General features: G+C 48.2%; 1 long non-coding RNA gene across 1 annotated transcript in view; it reads left to right on the top strand.

Annotated features, from left to right (window-relative positions):
* The first annotated feature begins 413 nt into the window (after positions 1 to 413).
* The window catches only part of LOC135969577 (uncharacterized), a 36870-nt gene continuing 18775 nt past the window's right edge, over positions 414 to 18508 (top strand). The window contains exons 1-2 of the long non-coding RNA XR_012430393.1: positions 414 to 952; positions 5071 to 12103. This is a non-coding gene — a long non-coding RNA (uncharacterized lncRNA). The remainder of the gene's footprint in view (positions 953 to 5070; positions 12104 to 18508) is intronic.

The raw sequence follows: 18508 nt of genomic DNA, 5'->3' as shown, positions 1-18508 counted from the left end.
GGAAGGTATGATCCCCTTGCAGTCTGGAGAGAAGTAGAGGTTGCTTGTTGAGGGGGGTGGAGTGTAGGGACACCACGGTCTAAACAGAGATGGGGGTGCGTGCGGAATGCCTCTTGCAGCAGGAAACAGGCACGTGCAAGGAAGTAAACACGGGAGAAAGTGGCACAAGACAAGAATGAAGGCAGGCAGGCAGGGGCTGGGAGATGATGGTAGATGCTTTATTCTCTTAATAACAGCAACAGGATGCTGTTGAAAGCACTTGAGGGAGGTGGGGAAGTGGGTATGACATGTTTTGTGTTTGTAAAATTATCACATTGTCTTACCAAACTATACTCCCTATTTTTTATTTTTACATTTTACTTTTTCTTAGATACATATGCAGGTGTGTTACATAGGTATACATGTGCCATGGGGGTTTGCTGCACCTGTCAACCCATCATCTAGGTTTTAAGCCCTGCATGCATGAAGTATTTGTCCTAATGCCCTCCCTCCTCTTGCCCCCACCCCCCAACAGGCCCCCGTGTGTGTCGTTCCCCTCCCCGTGTCCATGTGATCTCATTGTTCAACTGCCACTTATGAGTGAGAGCATGTGGTGTTTGGTTTTCTGTTCCTCTTTTAGTTTGCTGAGAATGATGGCTTCCAGCTTCATCCATGTCCCTGTAAAGGACAGGAACCCATTCTTTTTTATGGTTGCATAGTATTCCGTGGTATATACGTGCCACATTTTGTGTATCCAGTGTATCATTGATGGGCACGAGATATCCTCTTAACATGTGCTCCAGCAATTGCACTCTTAGGTATTTATCCAAAGGAGTTGAAAACTTGTGTTCACAGAAAAACCTGCACATGGACATTTATAGAAGCTTTAATCATAATTGCTAATTTTATTCCAGCTTTATTCATAATTGCTCAAACTTGGAGGCAACGAAGAAACCAAAATGTTCTTCACTAGGTGAGTGGATAAATAACCTGTGATATATCCAAACAATGGAATATTCTTTAGCACTGAAGGGAAGTGAGCTGTCAAGCCATGAAAAGACACGTAGGAACTTTAAACATGCACGGCTACACAAAAGAGGCCCCTCGGAAAAGACTAAATACTGTAAGCTTCCAACTAAAGGACATCCCGAAAAAGGCCAGACTATGGAGTGAAAATGTCCGTGCTTCCCAGGTGTTGGGAAGAGGGAGAGATGAGGAGGTGAAACACGGAGATTTTTAGGATTTTAGTGCAACTGCTCTGTACGATGCTATCATGGTGGATACATGTCATGACATATTTGTTCAAACCCATAGAACAAGCACCAAGACGGAGCCCTCATGTAAACTGTGGACTCTGGGTGACAATATGTCAACGTAGGTTCTTCAATTATTACAAATGCTCCTTCTGGGCAGGAGTGTTGTTAGTTGGGGAGGCTGTGCACGTGGGGGAAGGGAAGGCATATAGAAGGTCTCTCTGCACCTTTCCCTCAATTTTTCTGTGAACGTGAAACTGCCTAAAAGATAAAGTGTATTTTTAAAAAAAATAAAGGAAAAAAAGGAAACAAAAAGTCCTCACAAAAATCAAATGAGAAAATGATCACACTGGGTGCTTCAGGTCAAAATGGAAGAACAAGGGCTGTATTTACCATCCCACCTGATGACTTTTTTCTCACTGCTTTTCAGCATTTTTTTGGAGTCTAGTCAGTGCAATAAGGCAAGTTAAAACACATAAAATGCACCCTTATTAGAAAATAAGATTTAAAACTATCTGTATCTGCAGGTGACGTGATCACCCGTGTGGAAAATCTCCTGAAATCACAAAAATCCACTAAAACTAATAATAATAAATTACTTACTAATAAGTGAGTTTGTGTTTAGCTTGTATCTTGCAAACTTTCCATAAGCAGTATTTATCTCTTTATACACTGGCAAAGAAATAATTGGAAATGGAAATTTACAAAGTAATATTAAGACTAAATCTGACAAAAGATGTGTAAGATCTATGCACTGTAAAGCAGGCAGTGATGCTGAGATAAATTAAAGAACTAAATAAATGAAGTGATATACTGTGTTCATGGATCAGCAGGCTCAATATTGTTAAGATGTCAGTTCTGCCCTTGTGGATCAGAGGTTTAATGCAATTCCAATCAAAATCCCAGCATTTTATTTTATTTTATTTTATTTTTTTTCAGTAGAAATGAACTAGCAGATTCCAAAATGTGTCTGGAAATTTAAAGAACCCAAAAGAGCTAAGACAACTTGGAAAAAAAAATGGTGGAGGACTTACCTGAACTATCAAAACTGGGTTAATGAAACCTCCTAGAGGGTCTAGTAATAATCTCACAAACGTGTTACCTATACATAGTGGATTTTTGAAGAAAGGTTCAAAGACATTAAATTAGAGAAAGGACGATAATGATGATAGAAGGATTAAATACTACAGGCCAAAAAGGGAAAAAAGAGCTCCTGTTAAATATCTTCACATTGTTGGTGTCACTCATGCAATTCAATTCACATTTTGTATATCTAAAAGTTGAACAGACTTCTTCATTCTCTTTCCCCAATTCACTCCACAGAGATGCTGATGTCTTTCAGTGGAACTTGGAAGTTTGCTATTCTTTTTAAAATGACTCTCTTAGATACTGTTTATGAAAGAAGTTGTGGGACTGTAACTTACAAATACTGTTCTAAACCTTGGAATCACACGTTTCCCTTTTTCTCTACTTATCGTTTCTAGTCAGTTTCCCATTTCCTCTTCTTCATATTTACACTGCATTCCTTCTAGTTCAGGCTCTTGTTACCCCACTTGATCTCGTGATGTGGTCACCTGAATGTCCTTCATGTTCCAGCCTCCTGGAATCCTTCCTTCATGACCCTGAAGAACTGCCCTCCAGACCCGCAGGTGTGACCCGGAATCAAGGATCTCAAAGCCGAGTGGGATCTGAGAGGCTATCTAGACCAATCCTCCATTACAGACGTAAACCTTTTGATGACTTCACTTCAGAGCCCAAAATATTTGCACTGCAGGCAGAATCACCTAAATCACTTAATGTGATGTTCAGTCTTCCCGTGGTATCTTCCTCTCTGCATCTCCCTACTTTCGGTCAGCCATTTCTCACTCATGACACCGAACCCTTCATTCACATCACATTATTGTTCTTCTCCACACACACTTGTTTGTTTTCTGCCTGGGTTTTTTGTTACATTCTTCCCTCTACTGGCAATATCATTTTCCAAGACCTGAGTACAGAATTTTAACGTATTCCTCAGAATGACTCACATATCACATATTCGACCAAATGGCTGCAGATTCTGTCACTTCCTCTCTTGTCCTATGGCAACCTGGAGAATCTTCTTCTCTTAGCCAATAGGATTTATCATGGTCCTTCTTTATCTTAACAATAGTTTAGCAGGACTGAGAACTGGGAAGTAGATTTTTCTCCCAGGGGTGAGAACTGTCTTAGTTTAGCAGATCTCCCTGGGTCTCCATTCTGGTTGTAGAAAAGCAGCCCATAGGGCATGGTGGGGAGGAGAAGAAGGGGAACGAAGCTGTGTTGCATGAAGATGGACAGTTGTGACCCTTACTCCAGGGTTGGGAATTGAGGCCCCTAGGAAGGAGAAGCTGTAAGGATGAAGACGAGGCATAAAAAGTGATGCAGGCCGGGTGCAGTGACTCACGCCTGTAATCCTAGCACTTTGGGAAGCCAACGTGGATGGATCACGAAGTCAAGAGTTCAAGACCAGTCTGACCAATATTGTGAAACCCTGTCTCTACCAAAAATACAAAAATTAGCTGGGTGTGGTGGCACATACCTGTAGTCCAGCTACTCGGAAGGCTGAGGCAGGAGAATCACTTGAACCCAGGAGATGGAGGTTGCAGTGAGACAAGATCATGACACTGCACTCCAGCCTGAGTGACAGAGACTTCATCTCAGGAAAAAAAAAAAAAAAGTGATGCATAGTAACAAGACTGCCCGAGGAGAAGAGGCAATCAGCAACCTTCTCCAGGGTGGGATGGCTGAAGACCCTTTAAGAACAAAGGTGTCTACTTTCCTTCTTTAGGATGCTCTATCGTGATTTAATGAACCCTCCCAATCTACTGTATTCAGTATTTGGCATGAGTCAATTTAGGGGAATTCTAGAAAACATAGCTGGCTGTTATCAGGTTAATGTAGATTGGGAGGTAGGGAAAAACCCCAGGAGACACGTAGGAAGGACAATACGTGAAAACAGAAGAAACTTGGAGTCAGTTCACCCTTCAAACAAAATCCAGTTTCCAGAAGACATTGTGAGGGCTGCTGGGTCTTCCTCGCCTGCAGATGGGGGATTCCAGATAATTATTATACTTGAATCTCACAGGATGGGGTGATCACCACCTGCTCTCAAATGGGATGAGTTACAATATCTTCTATCGGGAGGCGGTAAATAAGAGGTTAGGTACACGTCTGTAGTCATCACAATTTTGTCAAGATTGCTATTTTTACTTCCATGTCATAGATGGGGAGCCTGATGCTTGTGGAAAGGATTTGCTCAGGGTCTCACCATTAAAAGTGGCAGAGGAAAGATTCCAACATGTTTTAAAAGCTGCAAACTGAGCTGACTCCCATCCATGCTGTCATACCGACTTTGAGATTTCAATCCTCCTGAAGGCAGGAAACTTATTCCATTTGCTTTTATACCCTCCATAACACTAGTGAGCAAGTTTTGCTCAAAGTAACATGGAATATTTTGCTGACTCAAGGGGAAAAAGTAAGAGACTTAAATGACACCATCACAAGTCACCCTTCAAGGAACAGAGACATATTTAGCATTAGCTGTCTCCGTCAAATCAACATAGACATGCACGTTTATCCTTTACATGGCAGTAAGACAGCAAACACAATTGAAAAAATGAGCCAAGTGTAAAAAATGTGTCACAAAGGGATGGATTTAGACAGGAGAGCAGTGAAGTAGGTTATAAAATGGTCAGCATAATCCATTTTAATGAATTATTAGCTGAAACATGCAAAGCATTTAGGATTTCTGGGAGAAGTGTACAAACACACCAAATGTTTGTCCGACATTTTCTTCACTGCTGCTGTCTTTCCACAGGGCTGGAGATGATGTTAACCAACGGCCTTGGGAGGAGAGATTGCAGCTGAGCCCACACCCTCTCAAACTCCTTCAGACTGTTTCTGTTTTTGTAGACTTTACCATTAACAACAAATCCTAAGATTTACTCAATCAGTACAGCAGTCGTTGGCCCGAGTTCAAATTTCTGATTCGAAGGAATCTGCACTCTGCCTGCCAGGATCGACTATTAATGGCTTCGTCCATAGAGGAGCTGTGTCTTTGCTCACTATGGAACAGTATTGAGGCTTCGAAAGGGGTATTTTGCTGGTCACCTCCTTGGTCATCCTTCTGCTCACCAAGAGCAGATACTGTTCTCAGCCCCTTACATTTACAAGGTCGTTTAATTCTCACATAGCCCTTTCAGATAGATGCGACTATTACCCCCCTTTTACAGAGGAGGAAACCGAGAGGCAGAGGACATAGGTGAATTGTCCCAGATCACAGACTGGCTATGGAGCTGGGACTTGCACCCGGCCAGCCTGGCTCCAGAGTTCACTGCCCTCCTCCTGTACAGCACGTGTGACCTGTAGTAATCACCGCCCAAACAGGCAGGCACTGCGGAGAGCCAAGCACACCTCTTCCGCCTTCAGCACGGAGGACGGTTCGTTTTCATCCTGGTGTTCAGCTCAGGACTGTTTTTATCACAAGGACGCACCACCCAGAAAGCTCAGTCATGTGCCGTTACCTTCTACGGTCATGGTTTTCTACTTTTTGGCCCCATTTTCCTGAGGACTTGGCCTGCTGGGACGTGAATGATGCGTTACTACTGCAGAGACAGAGGTTCAGGTCTAGTGGCACAAACAGCGACGGACCCCATGGAAATGCGGGCGTGGCCCCTCCATCCCAACAGCCTGCATGGCTGCTCCATTCTGCTCCCATCACACACGTCCCCACACAGCCAAGCCCCTTCTCCTTTCCCCCACTGGATTCATCAAATCAAACCTCGCTGTCCTTGGAAAATGTACCATTAATTTACTTACTGCCCAGTAAAAAAGCACACTTCCAGTTAACATGACACCCCCGCTACGATAGAACAGCCTTAATTCAAACATGACGCAGAGGAACAGAGGGAGGAGGCGTCGAGGACCATCCTGGAATCGGCAGCTGTTTTCTGGGGGAAAGCCTCCGTCCCCCCTGAGCCCGACACTTGTGCCACACTATCCCCATGGTGTCTGAAAGCTCCATGAAGACAGGCTCACTCTGACCCCTTCACACCCACAACGCCAAAGAGGAGCAGGTGTTCAGGAAAAGTCTCCTGCTAGTGCTGAAGACAGGAATGATTCCTCGTGGTGCCCAGAATGTCAGGAGAAAAGGCACCATGTGGACACCTTCCAGGTGAATTCTGGAATGACTCTGCCGAATGCCAGTCATCCTTTTTCAGAACAAAACCAATACCGGAAAACATGTGTCGCCAGCAGAGAGATGGTCCTTTTGACGGCTTACAAACACACCTATGTTACGCTGAATTTATCTCAAGCCACCCTCTCTGTGCTAATGTAAAAAGTCTCCTTTATTAACCAGTAGCCTTTTTCATCTGGTGCTTTTTAACAAGCAAGACGGTCCTGTAACACTCAGGCATTGTTGAAAACGTCAAATGGAAGCCTAGAATCCTCTTCCGTGCAGCTTCACTGCAAAGTATTTTGACGTGAGCCAAATCGTGCTATTCCTACATCTCCACGGGAAACTCAAGGCTTCATCAAGGAAACGCAGCATCATTTCTGCTAGTTACAGAAATTGGTGGGGGGGGGGGATGGCGTTGAGGGAACATTACATAGAAGGCAACCCCGATAATCACCTGCATGAGAGCCGCACTGGCCGGCAAGCCCCGGTCTGCTCAGTCTCTGCACAATCACAGACTTGAGACCTGGAGGGCAGACACCTGGCACTGCTGACCACCCCAAGGTCATGGCCTCTGCCCCTTCTCTGCTGCCCATCAGTTCCAAGCTTCTGGCAACACCGCCTGCTGCCCCCACTGCCTCATCGACTCTTCGTGAAAAGCAAATGTTGCCAGGATAGCTTATGAGTACATTTGCCAGGAAAGCAGCTCCGATTGACGCTGAAACCCCCTTCTCACACCCCTGGCAGCTCCCTTGCCCCCGATGTGCACATGCTTGCAGCTCTGACCTTGCTCAGTGTCCACACAGGCTCTGTCCCCTGGAGAGCCAAAGGCAGACTCAATGTTGAGTCAGAAATACACAAAGCGGGTGAAGATTACGAACTGCCTGCCCCCCAAAACACAGGTTGAAATCCTCACCCTCAATGTGATGCTGTCAGGAGGTCTTTGGGAGGTGATGAGTTCCCGAGGCTGGAGACCCTTGAATGGGATTTGTGCCTCAGAAAGGGACCCAGCAAATCCCTCACCCTCCCATTTGTGTCAGGGCCAGAGAGAAGGTGTGTGCCAACCAGGAAGGAGCCCACACCAGAATCCACCCGTGCGGCACCCTGATCCTGCCTTCCAGCCGCTAGAACTGTGAGAAACAAATTCCTGTTTTTCATAAGCCACTCAGTCAATGATGTTCCGTTACAGCAGCCTGAGCTGCCTGAGATGACGATGCTCACTGCCCTACAGAAACGGCTACTCCCCTCTCCCAGAAAGAGGGGTTTAATTAAAATCCCTGTCTCTCCTCGCGGCCACCACAGATCTCACTCCCCCACCCCAAAAGCCAGCAGTTGCTAGGATTAAAGGAAACAGAGGATTGTTTTAGACCAGCCCCTCCATATCGATCTGAAGCCTATAACTTTGCCCACTTCCACGGTGGCCGTGTCACTGCATTGCCCATGTCAGCTCTGTGTCTGCACTGGGTCCCAGGCTGTGCACAGACTCTTCTAGCTGCCCATCCAGCACAGCCATTTCCCCTTCTGCTTTGGAGGCTGTCCTTCGATATCGAACTCCCACCTTTCTGCAACCCAAGGCCTTCTGATCCAGACATTCGGGGTGAGCTCAGCCATGTACTGGAGTCCTTGACTCAGGTAACCCAGGCCCAAGGCGTTGGCACCCACGATCTACTGGCTGTGGGGTCTGCACAGCCACTAGCTGTCCCAGCCACTCCAGGGCCTGGGAGGGGAGGCAGAGGAACCTGTGAAGCTGCCAACAGCCATACGGGGACAGGGGCTCCTGGGATGAGGAGGATGCCATGGAAGGAAATTCAGAGAAAGAAAGAGCCCGAAGGCTGGACGGGTCATGCCCAAAGCCTACACTGCTGAATTTTCCAGGTTTCTGAACTCAATCGCTGACCCACACAGCACACGTTTCCTGAGTGCTGACCCCGCGTGCCATTGGATACGGCAATAAAGTAGGACCCCCACCCACCCCTTCCCCGACACACACACAGGCCTGGGCACCCAGTTGGCACCGTGAGCCAGGGAAGGGGGCCATTTCAGACGGACAGTGGGTGCAGCCTTGCCAAAGCCCAGCAGTCACCTGCACTGCCACAGCCAGGCTGAGTCCAGATCAGCCGCACAGAAACCTGACCCTCTCAAGGGCATGCCTGAGCTCATTAGGGACAGACACCGTCTCCTGCTGATCTCCAACACTTTCTCTGCATGTCTAGTTACAAACGGACGACGCAGTCTCGGAAGCACAGCTGTGACTCTGGAGACAGATCCCAGGCCTCCCCCTGCTCCTCTCCGTGGTGCCATTGATGGGGAGGGGCCGGTATGGCCGCGAGGCCGCATACCCACAGCCACCATGCCACGGAGACACGGGCCTTCGACGGTTACTTCTGCCAAGGAACCCTGCTGCGTCTTGGAGCACACCATGGTGGGCGGGAAGCTCCGCCCGGAGAAACAGGGATGCTTCTCCCCAGAGCCAACGGAGGGCACTCCCCACCCTGCATGCAGCAGATTACTTACATTCTGGAAAACATCTGAGTTAGTGGAGAACAGTAAAATGAAAAGGTCACGCTAGAAAGTTTAGAAGGTTGTGTGGAGTCTCAGGAGGTCTAAAGATTTCTGAACCAAGACTGCTGTGGGCAACGAGCTTACAGGGAAAGTTTCCACACGGGCCTTCAACAAGCAACGCTCAGCAGGGAGGAGCCACGTTCTGGGCAGAACCTCAGAACAAGAACATCGGACACCACAAAGTCACAACAGAGCCAACAGGAACTGAAATACAGCGCTCTCCTAAGATGTGTGCGTCACCTGCAGAAAGTCACCACACATTAAGATGGGGGAAGAAAAGGATAAGGTTAGAAAGAAATTTGAAATTATTTCTGCATACATAAAATTTCTACATCCACTGGCTTTCTTTCTGGGAGTAACAACTTTTACATGAGATGCACATCCCCGTTGGAAGGAGTTTGGGTTTTCCGTGGGCAGAGACAAGGGCTCTCCAAGAAATGTGAACCTTTTCTCACTCACTGAGCTGCGTGCCCTGAGGCCGTCCTGGCCTGTCTGAGCACCTCCCTGGCTCTACCTCCAGCCAGCTCCTTCCAGCACTCACCCCGCTGCTCCCAGAGCCTGCACTGGCGCAGGATCTCCTCTTCTGCTGCTGTCAATCTTCCACTTTAGGGTAAATAAGTTGGAAACTAGAAAGTTATAAGACCCCTTAGCTTTTTAAAAATTTGTCTTCTCAGAAAACAATACTAATTCTACTTCCATGGTTTAACATGTTGCCCCCATCTGCATGTTCATGGATATGTGTTTTTATATATATTTTAATCAGTACTTATAAAAGCATGCACTGTTGGCTACGTTCAGTTCAATTACATTTGATGTAAGAAGTTTTAGTTTCAGTGAATTCAGGCACTCAAAATTTAAGCCCTCTGACATCTATTAATCAAATGGAAAAATGACAGGTAGATATCACAAAAATCAAGAGAAGTGTTTAATATAAATCCTGGACTTTTAGATATTTCCACAAATGTAATGTATACATTAGTACACGACCTTGAGCATTTTCACAACTCTTTGAACTAAAATTCTGCTCTTAACTTTTATTGGTAGATCGACATCCATATGTGATTATAAGCAGCTCAAACACCAGCTCTTAAAAACAACCAGAAATGCTGTGGGCAAATCGCACCGAGCAGCAAATAACGGAACTGCACCCAACAACCCAGGTACCTCCCCTGAGGCATCTGGAACTTGAGGATTACGAGCAGCCTTTGGTTTCTGAGGCACCCGAGAGTGGGGACTCCAACTCCCCAAGTCTAGGAAGGCCTCAGCGATAAGGAAAACTGATCAAAAAGTCATCCCTGCCGGCCCCCTGCCATGGGTTCCCCCCTGCCGGCCCTCAGCCACGTGCTTACAGATCTCACTTCCTCTCTGTCCCACAAAGCCTGACTCCTGATTCCAGCCCTGCTGCTTACTGGGATGTGGCCATGGACGTCAACTGCACCTGCAAGGGGAGAAGCCTGTCAGGATACAGGATCCTGGCCATCCTGGCAGCGCTCAAGCTGATCCTGTAACTTGGTAGTGAGTTACTTAATGCAAAGGTTTAACTTTGAAAAATTTAGATGTGTGTATTCTAACGGAAATTCTGAATGTAGAACACAGGCCACACCCTCACACAGAGGTTGTCTGGCCAGCACTCTTTTGTTTGTCTTTTCAATAGACATTTTTAAAAGCAGTTTTTGGTTCATAGCAAAATCAAGAGGAAAGTACAGAGAGTCCTCACCTATCTCCTTTCCCAGCACAGGCACAGCCTCCATCATTCTCCTGCCCTCACCAGACCAGCATGTCTGTACGACCGACAGACCCGCATCAACACGGCACCACCACCCACAGTTCACAGCTCACACGAGGACTCGGCCTGCTGCTGCTCACTCTGTGGGTTTCACAGACGTGGAACGGCATGCATCCCCCATGAAAGCCCCACCTGGAGTTGTTTCCCACCTTCCATATCCCCTATGCTCCTCCCATTCATCTCTCCCTTCCCCAGCCCCTGGCAGCCACTGACTGTTTGACTGTCTCCACAGCTTTGCCTTTTCCAGACTGTGCTGTGGTTGGACTCGGACAGCAGGCAGCCTTTCCAGATTGGAGTCTCACTTAGCAACATGCATTTAAGATCCTTCCTTGTCTTCATGGCTTAGGGGTCCAGTTCTTTTTAGTGCTGAATAATATCCCAGTATCTGACATACCACAGTTTATCCATTCACCTGCTGAAGGGCATCTTGGTTGCTTTCTAGTTTTGGCAATTATAAAGCTGCTGTCAACGTCTGTGTGCACATTTCCGCATGGAAGTAAACTTTTAGCTCCTCCGAGTAAACGTCCAGGACTGTGATTGCTTCTGTGGTCAGAGAGCTTAGTTCCACGGAAAACCGCCACGCTGCCTCCTACAGCAGCTGCCCCACTTCCCCCAGTGATGAGTGAGGGTCCTGATGCCCACACAGCCACCAGCACGCGGCAGTGTCGGAGTTCGGGTTTTGGCCAGGCCGATGGGTGCACAGTGACGCCTCACCCTATGACATAAGAGGCCGGTCATGTTTCCACGTGTAGATTTGCCATCTGTGTATCTTCTTTGTTGGGGTATCTGTCCAGGTCTTTGGTCCATTTTTAATCAGGTTGTTCATTTTCTTGTTGAGTTTTGAGAGTTCCTTGCACGGTTTGGATAACAGCCTTTCTCAGATGAGTCTTTTACAGATGCGTTCTCCCCGTCTGTGGCCTGCCCTCTCATGCTCCTGAGACACTATGTTTTATATTTTGAAAAACACTTTAGACAGAAGATGGACCTCCCAGCCCACCACGGTTCTCAGTTTGGCCGTGGTCACCACCCTCCCAGCCCTGGTTCCCACCTTTCCACGATCTGCTGGTCCTATGGGTGTCAACCCATACTAAGTCCCTAACATATCTCCAATGATGGCAACGTCAAAGCAGGCAGTTTGCAGGTAGAAAGGAGCTGATGGAGGCCGGAGCAGAATGTGAAGGCCAGCGGATTCATCCCTCGGGGACCGGCAGGCCTCTCAGATATCCCCCTGGGTCACCTCCCAAATGAAGTACCTGCTTTGGCCGTGGGCAGGAAGCAGGACCTGGCCCAGATCTCAGCATATTTGACCTGGCACGGCATTTACAGGTGAGCCTCCATAACCGGAAACTCGACTCTCTGGGGAGAATGCATTTTCATTATCAAGGCTTTTAGGCTTTTAATTAAGAAACCAAAGAGCAGTGACTGGAGTGAGGATGCAGGGACTCTGGGTGACCCACACGCTCGTTTCCACCTGGCACGAAGGACCCTGGAGTGAGGGTGCAGTGCCTGCTCTGAGTCACCAGCACACTCATCATTTCTACATAAAGAACCCTGTGAGCCTGTCCCAGGACTTTTTAGCCTAGACCTAAAAATTCACAGCTCAGGAAACCTTCATCATTTTAGGAACCTGAGGGGTGGGCCAGGGGGATCTCACAGAGTGAGGTGCTGTCTATGGGGTCAGCAAAGTGCAGCTGGGGCTTCCCGCAAGCACTTCAGCGAGGCCGTGCACTGGCCCGAGGCTGGTTCCGCCTCCTATCCTCGGTTCTCATGCCCAGCCGTGAGGGGAGCCCCCCGCTTCAGGAGCGGTCCCTGGCTCCAGGCCCTAACATCCATGTCCAGGCCCCTGGTAGGGCAGCTTCTACCCCAGGGAGGCTGGGACTGGAGACAGCCTGGAGCTCTAGGCAATCCTGGCAACCACATGCTTCCCGAAGTGGCTGCAGACAAACTCCTGCTTCCAAAACCTGGCACGGGCTGTGTGAGGCCTGGAACGCAGGAGGCGCGATTACCCTCTCATGGTTATCAAGTCAAGTCATAGTCTCTTAGACCTAAGTGTGACTGGAAGTATACACATTATGGAAGTGTATATAAATGTGAATACAGACACGCTTATTTTCCTTTTATATACCTTACATATATGTGTATACGTGCATATGTATAAAACATGGAAGAAAAAACCATACTTAAGATTTCAAATCTCACTCACAAAGATCTCAGAAGCAAATTATTATTCTTAAATTCTAAACAAAGATGTAACATTTTACATTCTTACAAACAAAACGTTCTCTATTAGCATTTTATTTTAAAAACTAAGAATGCATTGCACTCTCTCAATTTCGATTTTTAACTCAGCTCACAAAGGCCCCTGTAGAAAGGCCTCCGTACCGCGGCAAGGATGGCGGTGGTCACACCTGTGGCCATTTATCCTCTCTACATCTAGCTCCTCTCCCTGAGGCAACACACCTCCGAAGTCACAGCCTGGCCTCCCAACTCTCCCCCGTCCCGGGCTTCTTGGCATGTTGCTCTGCTGCACACACCTCAGCAAATACTGCTGATTAGCCAGAATCGCCCAGAAATCTCTTAACCTTGATTCTGGCTGCTTTCGTAATTTGTAATATCTGTACTTCTGGTGTGATTTGAGAAACAACACATTTTAAAATTAGAGAAGATGTGGTTTTTATTCTCTCCTTTCTACTTGCAACCTTGAAAATTCAAGTAGCAGCAAGGGTTTGTTGAAAGTAACTTCCACCAAATAGAACCTATTACAAAGGTACTACAGAGTGTCAAATAACCACATAGATGTAAAATAGACATGCAGACACAGATATAAAATCCAATGGTTAAACCAAATTGAGAAATGCTTGCCAGTTTGATAGGACTTCTAAAACTTGACATAAATGTTGGCTGAGGGATACAAGATGCTATGAGATGAGTGAGATGCTTGGCCTAGAACCACAGGCTCTCTCCTCTTTACAGCAGAAAATCCATAAGGAAGTCAAATCTGAAAGAACCAGGTACCGTTGAACGGCATACTCAGCCATCCTTCCCCATTCCTGGGCCAGCTGCGGTGAGTGCAGCCAGTCGTTCACCAACATCCATCATCCATCCTCCAGGCCATGGCTACACTTTACTCCCAGGCTCCCTGTCATTATGTAGATTAGGTAAATCAGGGCCACTCTCACCTTAAGCCTCCCCCGCCAGCATGGCAATCACCCATTCCCAACCACGGCAAGGACAGCCGTGTCCCTGGGAACGCAGAGCAGGGGTCGGGAAGAAACCTGGATCTCTGAATACCTCATGGAGCAGTCACCAGCCTGGAACATCCTCCCTGACAGGTTTGCAAGACAGAAAAACTCCTTGGTTCCTCAAGCTACAATACTGCAGAGTCTCAGGTCCCAGCATCCTTACCTACCCTCGTCAGGAACCGTTCATGCTCATCACGACATGAGAACAAAACTGCAGTGGCACAGTCACACTCAATGCAGACCACCTGCTGCTCACATTCATCGTATTAACACCAAAAAGCCACCGTGGTGGATATCCTGGATGTGGACACTCGGCGGCTTTTTGCTGGAGATGTGCTTTGTGCATTTATCGCACAACCATCTTGGCGTCAGGAGGGGCTGTGCAGATGGCAGCTGTGCACGTCACAGGGAGTCTCAACTCGCTGGACTCTCAGCCAGCTCCCACTATCAGTGCCCGCAGAGTCCTCTCCTCCGGGAGCACGTGCTTGGACGCCACAGTGGCCTGTGGATCCACACAACAGCACTGTGTGCCCCAGGAGCTTAGAAAGTACCACTGCATCAATGCCTCCACAGGTGAGGCCGGGGGCAGAAGCCAACCTCAAGCAGTTACGGTCCTCCGTGGGGCTGGCGTCCAGGCAGGAAGGCGGCTCAGCGGCTCTCCTCCCACTGTGGAACTTCCTAGGTCCCCACATGAACAGAACCTAAATAACACGCAACGAACAACAGGAACGAGAACACGACCAACAGCTTCTGAGATGAGCAAGCTGGGCTGATCATGAGACACCTGACGGGGACGGTGCCAGAGCCCCTCCCAGTGACCTGTGTGGACAGCGCTGCCAGCATCTCCCTAAAACCAGCCCAAGTCAAGTTAGACTTGAGGCTTTCCAGGAGTGGGTAGATCCCTTCAATCCCACAGTCTGAACCTTCCAGGCCGTGTCTCATGGCCCTCATCTCACATATGGGAACCCGGACGCTGCACCATAGACGTGGCCCCAAGCCCTCGTTCCTTCTTCAACACCACACACCAGTACAGTGAACACTTAGGATCTGGGCATTCACATAAAATACTGCTTAACTAAAACTTCTGATTTAGAACATGTTTAATTCCTACTCACAGAGCTCAAAGTGTTCTGTCCTAGGAGGCGGTAGCTGTAACTAAGCATGAGAGAAGAAGGGATCAGAGTGGTGCCAAGTATTAAATATTCCTCTAAATCTATTCACCAGGTTGCCATGCTATTGTCACCTGCTTCATTTTCTGTCCTTAAAAGACAAAATAGTTACTTTTCAAAATAGACAACCTGTTTTACTGATGCTTAGCTATAAAGTAGCGAGCTACGTATCCAAAAGGGAGATATGGGAAAACAGAAAATGTCCACAAGCGATCGTGGTTGGGGGGCAGTTGCAGCAGCACCTGGCTCTGTTGCGTTGTGAGCCAGCCACGTGGGCTGGACAGCTCACTTAGCCACTGAAATTACATCATCTAAGATTTTGTTTCAGTTACTTTGATAAATTCTCCCTCTTGCTATGAAGAGTAAGGTTTGTTTTTTTTGTTTTTCTTTTTTTTTTTTTTGACTTGGAGTCTCGCTATGTCACCCAGTCCAGAGTGCAGTATTACAATCACGGCTCATCGCGGCCTTGACCTTCTGCCTCAAGCAATCCTCCCGCCTCAACCTTCCAAGTAGTTGGGACCCAAAGGCGAGTTTGATTTCTTTGCTAACGAATTCCTAATTCACCTCGCAGTGGGCCTGTCAAGGCCATATGCCCGGACATCCACCTTGCCGACCGTCCATGTGGTCTCTAAGGTGGATGCACTCCGGTTGCCTGGGCTCTGCACGCGATACTGAGTCTCCAAGTCTGCCGCTGTATAAGGGACTGACAGCCCCAAGCGTCTCGACGCGCCACCTTGAGCCGGGCTTTATTCCACAGGGCGACTCTGCTTCCCGTGATGAGATGCAGCACGTGAGCACAGATCAAAGGGTATCAGCAACTAACCCATTCCCCTGGTACTAAGCAGAGGACCAAGAGTTTAGTTCCTTACTTATTTGCTACGGGCTTGATTCAAAACAGCTTTCTGGAATCCTGGGGACAGACACCTCTAACTGGTGAGAATTCTGGCTTTAGTAACGGAAGGATCACCTAAAGCCCATTTTGTAACTGCTGTTCTCATCAGAATTTGAGGCCAAAGGGAAAAATAAAAGGGGGGCTAAGATCGTGACACCCCAGTTTGCACAAGGCCAACCAGCCTGCTTGAGGGGGTAAAAGGAATAGGATTTTTAAACTGCTGAGTTTTAAAAACGTGGCTGTAGGCTGGGCGCACTGGCTCACGTCTATAAGCCCAGCACTTTGGGAGGCCGAGGTGGGAGGATTGCTTGAGGCCAGGAGTTCAAGACTGGCTTGAGTAACACAGCAATACCCTATCTCTTTAAAAAGAAAAAGAAAGTTATTAAAATAGTAATAAAAAGGTTAATACAATAAATTACTATGTCAACATGGCACCCCCTGCTGTCAGACGAGGTGCAATCTCTGTGGCTGTGAGGTCCGGAGAGAAATGTAACCGGCATCATAGGGAAGGTGGACCCCAAAGCCCCACAACATTACTCCTGTACAGTGTGTTAACCAGCATGAAGTCTCCTCCACAATCAGAAGCCTGGTGTAGAGGAACGCTGCCCACTGGACCTGGGTGGACTCCAGATGCCGGTCGACCAGACAGCCCCACCCTGGGACCCTGCCGGCAGCCCCGACTGGACAGAATGGCCTCATGAGTGTCCTTTCCTGCCACAGGCTGCAGACCCTGAGCCAGTCCTGGCTGTGACTGAGGCTGCGCATAAACGTCTGCGCCCAACAGCTCACCTTTGTACATGACACGCCCAGTCCACCTCATTTCAAATGTTACACTTGCCCCAAGGCGAACATGGATGTTACAGGTTAACTCACTGCATGTGTGCTAGACTTTCCCTGTAAGTGTTCAGACATTGTACGAACCGGATGAACAAACCCCACTTTCCCTGTAAACGTTCAGACATTCCTTGAGCCCGATGAACACACACAGCCAACAAACCCCGGAACGTGTAATGCCGCGGCCTCCTCCCCTCCTGAGGGGCGTGTGCTTACAGCTCCCCCAAGACCACATTTCCCAAAGCACAGAGTGTTACTCTGAAAATAAAACCTCCTTTTTCCTTCCTCTGTACATCTCGTGGTCGTGTTAACAACTGTTGCTACAAATGCAGAGAAACGGGGTATCATCCGTGCTGGTCACCGAATTCCTAGCACCAAAGCTTCAAGGCCCCCCAGTCTGAAGGAAGCTTCTATCACCCTAAAGCCAACTCTGGAGACGAAGGCCAAGCTGGGGAAAGGCTGTGTCTCTGCAAATCCACGCCACGGGGCCCTCTGCAGTTGTGTGTAAGGAACTCTTGGTCTGTCCTGGGGTTTGGGGAAATCAGGATGCAAGCAGATACCGTACGCTCTGCCACGGGACCGTGAAGTCTGCGGAACCTCAGAGGAACACGGAGACAAACGGTGGCACGATTCTCACAGGCCGAGCCTCGATGGGCGCCCGTGTCAAGAACACAGACACGCCGGGAGGGGCAGCCGATGCAGGCAACGCCTGCAACTCCAGCAAGCAACAGCGTCTGAGTGTGGGGGTCTCTGGCCAGGCTCCACCACAACTGCCATATTCTGTGACAAAATTTTAAAAATAGGTTTTAACTAGTTATAACTCTAACTTGTTTTACACATAAACAGAACACAGGGTACCAACAGGCTCCAAAATACTTTGCCTAGAACCAAGTCTAGAATGCAGATGGATGCTGCTCCGAGTGTGAGGAGTCCCCTTGTAGTGCCATAAATCCTAGATCTAGGTGACTAAGTGCTCTTCCTAAACCAGACGGCACCATGAGGCTCTGAGGGCACCCTCTGTCCCCAGGCCAGTCCATCAGGCCCTGCAGAAGCTTCTAGAGTAAGAGCCTGTGGATTTGTATTGGACGGATGTAAACCAGGCAAAGTCACAGGGGCTCGTCCTGGAAGCCTATCCATTTACCCACTCATGCCGTGGAGAGCCCTGCCCCCAACTCCACACCCGCAATCACGCTCAACCACAAGAACTGGTTTCTAGGCCCTCAAGCTACTCCCTCTCGACCCCGGACAGATGCTTCTCAAACCATGAGACCCAGAGTAGTCTTAACAGGTGGTCCCAGCAGAACTGGCCACTGCATTAATTGATATTTTGTGTGTGGGGGAGTGGTTGTTCTTCTGCCACTCAGGCACAGTGCACCATAAGTACAGTGGTGCTATCGTGGTTCACTGCAGCCTCAACCTGCCAGGCTTGGGTCATCCTCCAGCCTTAGCTTCCCGAGTAGCTGGGACCACAGGTGTACATCACCTGTCCTATTTAATTTTTTGTAGAGTCAGGGTCTTGCTATGTTGCCCAGGCTGGTCTCGAATTCCTGGGCTCAAAAGTGAACTGCCCAACTCAGCCTCCCAAGGTGCTGGG

The sequence above is a fragment of the Macaca fascicularis genome, chromosome 2, assembly GCF_037993035.2.
Source record: "Macaca fascicularis isolate 582-1 chromosome 2, T2T-MFA8v1.1".
NCBI lineage: Eukaryota > Metazoa > Chordata > Mammalia > Primates > Cercopithecidae > Macaca > Macaca fascicularis.
The sequence above is the reverse complement of the archived record's forward strand: the minus strand, read 5'-3'. Positions and strand labels throughout refer to the sequence as shown.